This window comes from Lathyrus oleraceus, chromosome 1 (assembly GCF_024323335.1).
Source record: "Lathyrus oleraceus cultivar Zhongwan6 chromosome 1, CAAS_Psat_ZW6_1.0, whole genome shotgun sequence".
Lineage (NCBI taxonomy): Eukaryota > Viridiplantae > Streptophyta > Magnoliopsida > Fabales > Fabaceae > Lathyrus > Lathyrus oleraceus.
In genome coordinates, this window is record NC_066579.1 from 57,259,841 (window position 1) to 57,269,015 (window position 9,175).

Genomic DNA, 9,175 nt, shown 5'->3' on the forward strand with positions numbered 1-9,175 from the left:
TTATGTGTATTTAATGAAACACAAATCAGAGTCCTTTGAAAAGTTCAAGGAATCCAAGAATGAAGTACAAAACCAACTAGGTAATAATATTAAAACTCTTCGATCAGATCGAGGTGGTGAGTATTTAAGCCTAGAGTTTGATGACCATCTGAAAGAGTGTGGGATCCTATCCCAACTTACTCCTCCTGGAACACCCCAATGGAACGGTGTATCTGAGAGAAGAAATAGAACCTTGTTAGACATGGTATGATCCATGATGAGTCACGCCGATCTTCCAAACTCCTTTTGGGGACATGCACTATTGACAGCAGCTTACACACTTAACCGTGCTCCATCCACAAAGGTTGAGAAGACATCATATGAGATATGGAGTGGTAAGAAACCACATATGTCTTACATGAAGATTTGGGGTTGCGAAGTTTATGTGAAGCGACAAATTTAAAATAAGCTTGAGCCCAAATCTGACAAATGCTTATTTGTGGGGTATCCTAAAGAAATAAGAGGGCATTACTTCTACAATCCTTCTGAGGGCAAAGTGTTTGTCGCTCAAACTGGAGTTTTCCTAGAAAAGGATTTTATTTCCAAAGGAATCAGTGGGAGGAAAGTAGAGCTTGAATAAATTCAAGAATCACAAAGCATTGATACACCTATGGAGGAATTAGAGCAGGAAACACAAGTAGTTGTGGAAGAGCAACATGCTCAAGTAGAATAAGACCAACGTAGGTCAAGCAGGATACGTTACCTACGTGAGGGATATGGATATCTCATAACTGATCAAGGTGATGTATCACTCATGGATCAAGATGAGCCCGTGACCTACCAAGAGGCCAGAACTGGTCCCGAGTCTGAGAAGTGGCTAGAAGCCATGAAATCTGAAATGGATTCCATGTACACAAACCAAGTTTGGACCTTGGTAGAGCCTCCTGTAGGAGTTAACCCTATAGGATGCAAGTGGGTCTTCAAAAAGAAGACTGACATGGATGGTAAGGTACATACCTATAAGGCAAGACTAGTTACAAAAGGATATAAACAAATTCATGGGGTTGACTATGATGAAACCTTTTCACCAGTTGCAATGCTTAAATATGTTCGGATTTTACTTGCTATCGCTACATATCATGATTATGAAATATGGAAGATGGATGTCAAAACTGCTTTCCTTAATGGGAATCTTCTTGAGGATGTGTACATGACACAACCTGAAGGATTTGACATACCAGAAGAAGCCCAAAAGATATGTAAGTTACAAAGATCAATATATGGATTGAAGCAAGCTTCCAGAAGCTGGAATCTTCGTTTTGATGAAACAGTAAAACAATATGAATTCATCAAGAACGAAGATGAGCCTTGTGTCTACAAGAAGGTTAGTGGGAGCACGTTATTTTCCTTGTATTATATATAGATGACATATTACTTATTGGAAACGATGTCCCTACCCTGCAACAAGTAAAGTCTTGGTTGGGGAAATGCTTTTCTATTAAGGACCTGGGTGAAACAACCTATATATTAGGAATCGGGATCTATAGAGATAGATCACAAAAACTGCTTGGCCTAAGTCAGAGTACATACATAGACAAAGTAATGAGACGCTTTAATATGCATGATTCTAAGAAAGGATTCATACATATGCAACATGGCCTGTGTCTATCAAAAACACAATCCTCTTCAACTAAGGAAGAAAGGGATCGCATGAATAAGATTCCATATGCATCTACAATAGGATCGTTCAAGTATGCCATGTTAGGTACTCGACCAGATGTTTTGTATGCTTTAAGTGCAACGAGTAGGTACCAATCTGATCCCGGTGATGCTCATTGGGTAGCTCTCAAGAATATCCTTAAGTATTTAAGAAGGACTAAGGACTCATTCTTGATATATGGAGGTCAGGAAGAGCTTGTTGTAATTGGATACATCGATGCTAGCTTCCTCACAGATAAGGATGACTTTAGATCACAATATGGTTATGTGTTTTACTTAAACGGTCGCGCTGTGAGTTGGAAAAGTTCAAAGCAAGATACAGTTGCTAATTCTACAACCGAGGTTGAGTATATTGCTGCCTCAAGTGCAGCAAAGGAAGCTGTTTGGATCAAAAAGTTCATTAGTGAACTTGGCATAGTTCCTAGCATTGTGGATCCCATTGGTCTCTATTGTGATAACAATGGTGCTATCGCACAAGCTAAAGAGCCTAAATCTCACCAACGATCCAAACACATACTTAGGTGTTATCACCTCATTCGAGAGATAATAGATAGAGGAGATGTGAAAATATGCAGAGTACCTACACTTGACAATATTGATGGCCCACTGACAAAGCCTCTTGCGCAGCAGAAGCATGATGGCCATACTAAATCTATGGGCATTAGGGGTATGCCTGATTGGCTCTAGTGCTAATGGGAGATTGTTGGTGTAAGCCCTAGAGGCCAATAATTTTGGTACTTGTATCGAATTATTTATTAATAATAAAAGGCTTTTTCTTTATTATGTTTGTTTAATAAAGTCCCTAGAATAGATAGTCCGTTTAATGTATCAAGTGTGACTTAATCCTGAGATCCCATTAAACATAAGGACACTATTCTTAAAGTATCCGAAGTCAAGCTTTATTGTGAAGTGGGATAACATTAAAGCATTAAGACTGTTATGTATATAGACTAATGATCACATCTCATGGATCATGGATAAGGAGTTATCAAGTCTTAAACATAGGTATGAATATTAGGAGTAATACTTATACTGGATTGACCCGCTATGAGAATACCATATAAAATGTTATGAAAAGTGTCATAAGTTATTCTCATGGTGATAATGGTGTATACACCCTTCGACCTGAAACCACTATGGACCCTAGATGTAGAGTCGAGTGCTTTATTGCTGATCAAACATTGTCTGTAACTGGACGACCATAAAGACAATTTATGGGTACTCCACGAAGCATGCTGAGGGACATGAGTGACTGTATACGTGCGTTTTCGACGCCATGAGATTTGGTGTAAGAAATGATGTTTTCGACAAATGATGACATGGGTTAAAACGATTTGATTAGTATGGTTCGACACTTCGACCAGGAGGAGGTTTCGTCATTTCGACAAAGATGTTTGCACCTAGGAAAAGCACTTTCGACAAGACACGGAAGACATTACAGTATGTTGATAATTCGACAAAAGCCTGAAAGAAGACGTCACTTCGACTTAAAAGGAAATTTGAATTTAAAAGGTTATGACGTTTGGCAGAAGACGCGTGGAAGCATCTGGCGAAAGGAGGAGAGCCATGTGTCATGCTTTTAGGATTTAGTCGTTAATGACAGTTATGTTATTTGTGTATATATAGGGTAGTTATTATCTAAAAGAGGTGTGAAGAATTACTATATACAAAATTCCTGAAAACACTCAAAGTACCCGTGTGAGAGAAAAGAGTCATATTTGGAAAATGTATGTGTAAACAAACACCAATCCCTTCAAAGTTTATTTTATAAAGTTTAAGTCTTTACAAATCTCTTTTATGCTTTCCAGTCATTTATCTTTCTGCATTTTATACCTTTCGACACTTTACATTTTGTCAGTTAATTTCTGCCATTTACTCTATCTTGTTAAATTTACATCTACGTAACATTGTAATCAACACATTTCGACGTAAAACACTCAGAGAAACAGAACTGAAAGATATGGAAGTGATTTTAGACATCTTCAAGACCATCTAGATTTGCACATGTCCTAGGATTTGTGTGGTTGATCCTGCAAGTAACCCAATTCTACACGTTTTGGTAAACCAGAGGTTGTTCGCCAAATTTCACAGCGAACAAATTGGCACGCCCAGTGGGACTGTGCAGAAATCTAGAAATTTAGATAATCACTAATCAAATCTGTTCTTCATTTGTATGAGACTGAGAAGCGGTAAATTAGCCGTGTCCGAAGTAGAAATACCTAAAAGAACAAGAGTAAGAAAAATGGCGAACCAGCCAAATAATCCCAACGAATCCATCCCAGTATCTGACCCTGTCCCTTCGACAGAAGGCAATATAGGAACGGTCCCTGTGTCAGAGGCTGTACCTTCCTCAGCAGGGTCGATACCAGCGGTTTCGATGTCGCAAAACGCGCCTAGTTCGTCCTTCAGGGCACAACAAATGCCCATTGGGACACCCCCCCCTGTGGGAAACACTTCTAGGCCTTTCGTAACGAATTTCACCTTGCCTCCGCCTGGTAGGGAACAGCCCTTCGGAATGCCAACTTCGGTGATGGCAAGTTTACATAATTCCCCGTTAATATATTCAGATTCGATGGCCAACGTGTCTTCACCCTTACAAGGGTCAGGATATGGTGGAAACATGAGTAGACTGAATCAACAACCACTTTACGTGCCGCCGATAACAAATAATTCGGCGCAAGTAATTAGACAGCAGATGGACGAGAGTAATCATGATATGGTCCAAATGTTGACGCAACAAATGGGAGCGGTGTTTAATCCACTAATACAGAACACCACTCAAACAAACCAAGTATTGGCAGCGCAAATGACGCGCATTGCTGATTTCTTTGGAGTCCCTCAAACTCGACACAGAGAGCAAGTGGTTCATAACCCAGCGGTAGCGGTCCAGGAAGAGCCTACGATAAACCAGATACCGTTAGACAATCCTCAAACGAATGTCAGAAACCAAGAGGATATAGTCGAACAGCCTCGTGTCGAAATCCCCATTCCACAAGAGCCTAGAAGGATAGTAATCCAGAGAGGCCAGGACGCGGATGCGGTATTGCAACAACGGATACGGTATAATAATCCGCCTGTCGAAAACAACTTGGCAGCCATGGTCGAAACGATAATGGCACAAAACGGGATGAACATGGGTTTACAAAGGCCTAGTTACGCATCCCCACTATCAGAGTACATTCTGCAAGAAGAACTGCCACCGAGGTGGAAAGTCCCTAAGTTCACAAAGTTTTCAGGGGACACTAGCGAGTCCACTATAGAACATGTGGCACGTTATCTGATCGAGGCAGGGGAGATAGCCCGTAACGAAAATTTGAAAATAAAATATTTCCCTAGTTCCTTAACAAAAAATGCGTTTACTTGGTTTACATCCTTGCCTGCAAACTCAGTATACACGTGGACCCAATTAGAAAGACTGTTCCATGAACAATTCTACATGGGACAAACGAAAATAAGCCTGAAAGAATTGGCCAGTGTCAAGAGAAAACACTCCGAACCAATAGATGATTATTTAAATAGGTTCAGGTTGCTAAAGGCTAGATGTTTCACCCCAGTGCCAGAACATGAGTTGGTCGAAATGGCCGCAGGGGGACTAGATTATTCCATAAGGAAGAAACTAGATACCCAGTACCTGAGGGATATGGCACAATTAGCGGATAGAGTGAGACAGGTCGAAAGATTAAGGGACGAAAAATTCAGGGCAAATAAGAATAAAAAAGAGAGGGTAGCCTACGTAGGGGTTCGCCAAGATGATGAGTTCGACGAAGACGGACCAAGTAGCTTCGACGAACAAGAAATCGACCTAGCCGAACTAAAACAAGGCCCACCTTATTCGTGTAAAGTACTAACGCCGTCGAACGGAAGCCCTGTCGAAGCCAACGATAAATTCCCCAAAAGGACTTATACGTTCGACATTACTAAATGTGACGAAATCTTCGATCTGTTGGTTAAAGATGGTCAATTAATAAAACCACCAGGCGCTAAAGAACCGCCTGTGGAACAACAGAAAAAGAGAGGTTTTTGTAAATACCATAATTTTCTGGGCCATAAGACGTCTCGTTGTTTCCTTTTCAGGGATCTCGTACAAAATGCAATCCGGGATGGAAGGCTCAAGTTTGGTGACAAACCAAAACAACAAATGAAGATCGACTCGAATCCTATGCAAGCAGTCGAAGCCCACTACGCTGAACCATCCGTCGTAAACATGGTGGAGGCCAAAGTTGCTCCTGATGGCAATATGGAAAAGGTGGAAGCTCCTGAAAGCTTCGACGCAAATGTCAACATGGTCGAGATTGCTGATGATCTTGCAAGCCAGAGAGAAATAGAAACTACTGAAGGTTTCGACAAGGAGGATGGTGACAATGCTGTCGAGAATGTGAAGTTTCGACAAGAGGAGAATTGGGACCGCTTGGGACAGCCAAGTGGAAAATATGATTATCTGGTGAAGTACAACGCGCCGGGAAGTTCTCAGATCGACTTCAACACAATCCAACCAAGTGGTTGGGGGGAGGCTTCTTCAGGGGACAATGAGGAAATAGTCGACGAAATTGAGCATTCCCCCAATATGAAGGAAAAGGTTACTGAAGACCTTACGATCGAAAACAAGGCTGCTGAAGGCCTTGGCTCTGACGAGACGAAGAATGGTGATATCGCCAACTGCGTCAACACTATGGGGCCTTTCAGTAAAGAAGTCACAAAAATCAAAGCGGAAGCCGCCGACGGTCCTTCGAAGCCCGTGATCAGTGGGATTCTGCGCAGGACAATGGAAGACCCCAGAAGGAATTGGAACAAATGTCGTTGCAAACATGGTCCCAGGACCATATCTTGGTGCTGCTGCCCAGAGAAGGAGTTCGACCAGACACCAAAAGACGTCGAAGGCGAAGAAGAAAGGCTCATCAGGAAGATGAACGAATTGAGCATCGCCGACGAACGAAACGTTGGGGTAAATATGGTAGAAATATCTCAGAAGGACCAGGTCGAAGAGGGCGAAAATCGCCGTCAGAAAGAATACCAAAGGCTGGCGTACCCTAGAGAGGAGGAAAACTTACTGGAATTCATCAAGAGATGCCAAAGGATGAAAACCGAAGTAATGTTGTGCCCACGCTGCAGCGCAGTCTTCGACAGGAAGGCAGCAACCAACTTGGAAGCGGTGGATAAGACCAAAAGGAAAGAAAGTTGGGGAACAGTAAGATACGACCCAAGGAGAAGTAATCCCCACCAATGGAGGCACGGAGAGAGACGCCAGAACACCTATAAACCATCTGACAAGGCCACAGACGACAAATGGGTTCAACCCATTAGGGACGCCCAGGGGCAGAAGAAATGGGGAAAGTTTGAGGTTCAGAGAGGTGCGTCGATGGAAGGCAAGAAGGAAATGGAAAAACACAAGCCACGACCATACCCATCAGAAAATTACAAAGGCAAAAATCCCATGTCCAGGTCCCAATGGAGGAGGTTCCAAAGGCAAAAGAGGGCAGAAACGGAGATGGCGAAAAGGAACATGAATGGTCCAAACGAAGCGGAATCTAGCAACAATCATCAGACAAGGAGCAGGAAGGAGACTCCCCTCCAGATCAAACCTTGCAGAGTTGTCGAATCAGTGGCGTCGAAAGAGAAGATGCAGGAAGATGATGAAGTAACCGACAGTTTTAACTCTGACTCAGAGGCATCCTTCAACGTGATTTGCAACGTTGTCTCCGTTCTCCCTAGAGACTACGATAGAGTCATGGAAATTGAGGATGAAGGAGACGAAATGGAGGAAGAAACAATGGCACACAAGCCCGTCTGCTACTATGTGATGAACAACGGATGCGTCGAAGAGCAAAACGCTTTTTTCGAAAGACCAGACGACTCCATGAAAGCGCATTTGAAACCTCTGTTTATAAAAGGAAAGGTGGAAAATGTCGGCGTGAACAAGATACTGGTGGACGGAGGAGCGGCAGTGAATTTGATGCCCCACTACATGCTGAAGAAGATTGGAAAAGACGATTCGGACGCGAAGCCCCACAACATGGTGCTGTCGAATTATGAAGGGAAGATAGGAACAACTATGGGAGTCATCCAAGTGAACTTAACTGTAGGAACCATAACAAGACCTACGATGTTCATAGTCATCGCTTCGAAAGCCAACTACAACCTGCTGCTTGGTAGGGAATGGATTCACGGCGTAGGAGCGGTACCCTCTTCAATGCACCAACGGATAGCCATATGGAGGCCAGATGGAATCGTCGAAAACATCGAGGCTGACCAAAGCTACTTCATGACCGAAGTGAACACTGTCAACAGCCAGAGCTTCGACAAAAACTTGGCTCATATACCTCCCTGCAGCCCGGCAGAATTCGACTTGAAGACGACAGACAATGCCTATTGCTCCATGTACCTGCATCCAACGCATGGATTCCAGTGGGATAAAGAAGTGATTGGCGAAACTTACATATGGGGAACCACTCATATAGCGCCGACGGGATGGGGTAGTGAATTTGACGATGACGAGTGAACAATCAGCGATCGAAAAGATTACGGCTTACATAGCCGAAAATAAATTAAAAGAGGCCCTTGAGGCTGAAGTAAAAAATATGGCTGTCGAAGCCAACCAAGAGAACTCCGACAAACAATGTCCTCAAGAAGACGTTGCGGAAGATCATGTTACCAACCAAATGGGCGGATGGCAACATCAAAAGCTTGACGCCATTTACGACGACGAACCTCTGGGGTTCGAAAAAGATCCAGTGTCAACAAACGAGAAGATGGTGGCGCAGGATCCTCTAGAAGAAATAAACTTAGGAGTGGGGGCAGAACAGAGACCAACGTACATAAGTGCAAAAATGGACCCCCAGTTCAAGGTCGAAATAGTCCAGTTGCTGAAAGAATTCAAAGATTGCTTCGCATGGGATTATGACGAAATGCCTGGTCTCGATAGAAATCTGGTCGAAATACAGTTGCCAATAATGGAAGGGAAGAAGCCAGTAAAGCAGACTCCGAGACGCTTCGCACCAGAAATCCTGTCGAAGATAAAAGAAGAGGTCGAAAGACTTCTAAGATGCAAGTTCATCCGCACAACCAGGTATGTCGAATGGATTGCAAATATTGTTCCAGTGATTAAGAAAAATGGTAAACTTAGGGTATGTATTGATTTTCGAGACTTAAACTCGGCTACCCCAAAGGATGAATATCCTATGCCAGTGGCAGAAATGCTCATAGATTCTGCAGCAGGCCATGAGTACTTAAGTATGCTAGACGGATACTCTGGCTATAACCAAATTTTTATCGCTGAAGAAGACGTTCCTAAAACGGCGTTCCGTTGTCCTGGAGCCATAGGAACGTATGAATGGGTAGTAATGCCTTTTGGTTTGAAGAACGCTGGAGCGACTTACCAACGTGCCATGAATTCCATCTTTCATGATTTCATCGAAACTTTCATGCAAGTGTATATTGACGACATCGTGATTAAGTCTGTTTCAGGAAAAAATCATATAGA